This window comes from Canis lupus, chromosome 24 (genome assembly GCF_048164855.1).
Source record: "Canis lupus baileyi chromosome 24, mCanLup2.hap1, whole genome shotgun sequence".
In the NCBI taxonomy this organism is placed as follows: domain Eukaryota; kingdom Metazoa; phylum Chordata; class Mammalia; order Carnivora; family Canidae; genus Canis; species Canis lupus.
This window is the reverse complement of record NC_132861.1, coordinates 38,401,597-38,404,783: the sequence shown is the minus strand read 5'-3', so window position 1 is coordinate 38,404,783 and position 3,187 is coordinate 38,401,597.

The window sequence follows — 3,187 nt, the reverse complement described above, 5'->3', positions numbered from 1 at the left end:
ACACAAAAGGGAATTGAACCTACTAGTTATGAAAGCACTTTAGATCACTGATAATTTTTTGGCACAAGAAAATGAATATAAAATGCTACAAGATGAATTAGGGTGGACATTAGGAAGAACCATTGTGGACATCTACGTTGATGTGCACCAGGGAAATAAGGCTTGTTGAATATTCTGTGTTCTATGTTCACTGTGTTAGGGTAGTGAAATGCCCACGTCCTAGTTAGTCCCAAAGCATGTCGGTTCATTCCGTATCCCACCTCCAACACCATCACTCCAATCCAAGACATTGTCACCTTTTACCCGTTTCAAAAGCCTTCTAATTGGCTTCCCCATTTCTACATTTGCCATAAAATACCATCTAGCCACTGCTTAAGACCTCTCGATGACTTCACGTTGCACTTAGGATGAAAACAAAAATCTTCATTATGACACATAAGGCCCTGCAGGACCTGGCCTCTGGCTACCTTCCCAACCTCATTTCTTACCATACACCTTCTCACTCACTGCTTTCAGCCAAATTGGTCTTCTTCCAGTTTCACAGATGTGCCAACTATTTCTTTCCTAAGGACATTTGCAGAGGTACTGTTCCCTCTGTCTACAGTGTCCTTCCTCTCACTGTTCCCATGGCTGGCTCCTTCTAATCCCTCTAATCATTCTTCTAATCTCATCCTAAATGTAATTTCATGAGAGAAGTCTTCCCTGACCACTAAATCCCAACCAGACCCTTCCCCTATTATTCTTTCTTACACACTCCTTCATTCTCTTCATAGCCCCTGCTGTTTATTTGTGTTTTTATTTTAGTGTTTATCGCTTTCCTTACATCTTATATACCTAAAGACAGGTACCACGTGTATTGGTTATGCCAATAGCACCTTAGAGGTTAGCCTAGTACCTGACCAAAGAACAGGACTACAAGAAATATTTAAGGAATGGAGGAAGAAATACATTAATGGACGCCAAGAAATATAATGCACATTAATGTTTCCAAGACATTGGGAGCTTACAGTCTATTTGTGTGTGTCTGTGTATGCATGTAACATTTATTCTTCAAAATCTCAGGGATTTTTGTCTATTTTGTTCATGGACGTATCCCTAATACTCCCAACAATTGCTTGGCACATAGTAGTTCAAATAAGTATAAATAAATAATTTGTTGGATGAATGATGAACAGAAACATAAGGAACTATAAGAACATTTAGCAGGAGGCCTAATCTAGTCTATAAGTCAGAGAAGAGATTTGAGAGCAGGAAGTATTGAAACTGAGATGTGGCATTATCTATACAAAGGGGAAGGGGAAAGGGGTTGCGCAGAGTAGTTCACAGATTGTAAACAACCTAAGTAAAGGCCCAAGGTAAGAGGCAAAAGTGAGCTTGACATGCTACAGCTTCTTAAAACGATTCATTGTGCAATACGGCTGGTAGCGTGTCACATGAGATATGTGGGAACATTCATGCAAACCCTGCCCAGGGAAGGATTCCTCTGGGTGGAAATTGTGTTTCCTCAATGTAAATAAACTGGCATTCTGCTTTACTTAATGGGTCTTTAGTAAATTTGGTTAGAATAAGTAAGCTCTGCTCACCAGCAGTAAATAAATTATTTTCTCTGCAAAGCTGGAGAACTAGATCCAGAGCTATCAGGACCTCACCAAAGTCAGCCCTGAGTGGACTATCTGCCTCTTCCTACAGTCAGGATAAGGTTCTAGGATTCAAGAGGCCTGTGTCCTGTGTTTAATGATGTCTAGTGTCTCATCTCTGGGTTCCTGGCTCTCCTTTTTAATACATTTGGTTGGGACGCCTGAATGACTCAGCCTTAGAGCATCTGCCTTTGGCTCAGGGCGTGATCCTGGGGTAGGGATCCAGTCCCACATCGGGCTCCTTGCTAGGAGCCTACTTCTCCCTCTGCCTGTGTCTCTGCCTCTCTCTTTGTGTCTCTCATGAATAAATAAATAAAATAAAAAAAAATACTTTTGCTCTTGGAGAGCAAGGGCAGTATCAGGTTCTGTTGGGATTTCCCAACCTCACTGAATGCAAAGTCTTGCACATCAAAAGCATTCAACACTCAATGATGAGGCACATGTGGCAATGCAAAGATGAGAAAGGCCTGAGGAAAAGATGATTGTGCCTTGACCACCTGTCTGTGCAGTTCCTAACCTCTTCTCTATGTCCTGTCTGGCTTGTACCCAGAAGCCTTTTCCAGCCTCCTCCCAGATTTTCTTTCCTTCTACTCCAACCACAGGAAGCCCAGAATCTCTATTTAGCAATAATCTAAGGTTCTTTTACTTTTGCTCAGTGAATATTGACTGAGGGGTGACCAGGGTTGGTCTATGTGCTAAGTCCTGGAGATGTAATGAATAACAAATAGACATACTCTTTGCTCTCAGAGAGTTACAATTTAGTAGGAGAGTCGGATATTAAACTTAAATACACAAGTAAATATATAACTCAAATTGTGATGTAGATTGCATATCGGTTGTGGTGTAGGAAAAGCGTAGACACAGAACACAGGTGGCTTATATTTTGTGGAAGTCGAAGTGACACGAATACTTGAATTGAGATTAATGCACAGAGGCAGGTTAACCATGCAGAGAGTTGGGGGCAGGGGTGTTTGGAGGGTGCTCTCTAAACAAAGATGAGGGCGTGTACGAAAGGCCCAGATGCAGGACAGAGCTCAGTGTGGCAGAGGAACAGAAAGAAGGCCCTTCTACGAGTTTGAAAACATAGGCCTGGCTAGATTAGGCCTTTCAGACCAGGTTAAGGATTCTGAATTTTATCCTTAATTCAATGGGAAGCCCCTGAAGAGTTTTAAGCAGGGAATGACATAATCTGATTTACATTTTTACAAGATCATTCTAGCTGCTGTGTGGAGAATGAATTCAGAAGATGCTAACAAGGAAGATATTGCGGTAGTCTGGGTGAGAAATAAGAATGGTTTGCACCTGGGGCTGGAGATGGAGAAAACAAGGGAGAGGGTTTTTTTTTTTTTTTTTTTTTTAATGTAGAAATGACAAGATTGGTAATGGCCTGGATTTGGGGATGAAGAAAAAGGAAGGGTGAGAATAGCTTCCAAATTTCTGGTTTGACTCAAGAAGTCTCTTTCTCATAACTGCCCCATTCTATTTGGCTCTTGCAATAACTTTGGGCCACGGGGTAACCAGGGGTAGCCAGGGGCTTTGTGTCCCTGGTT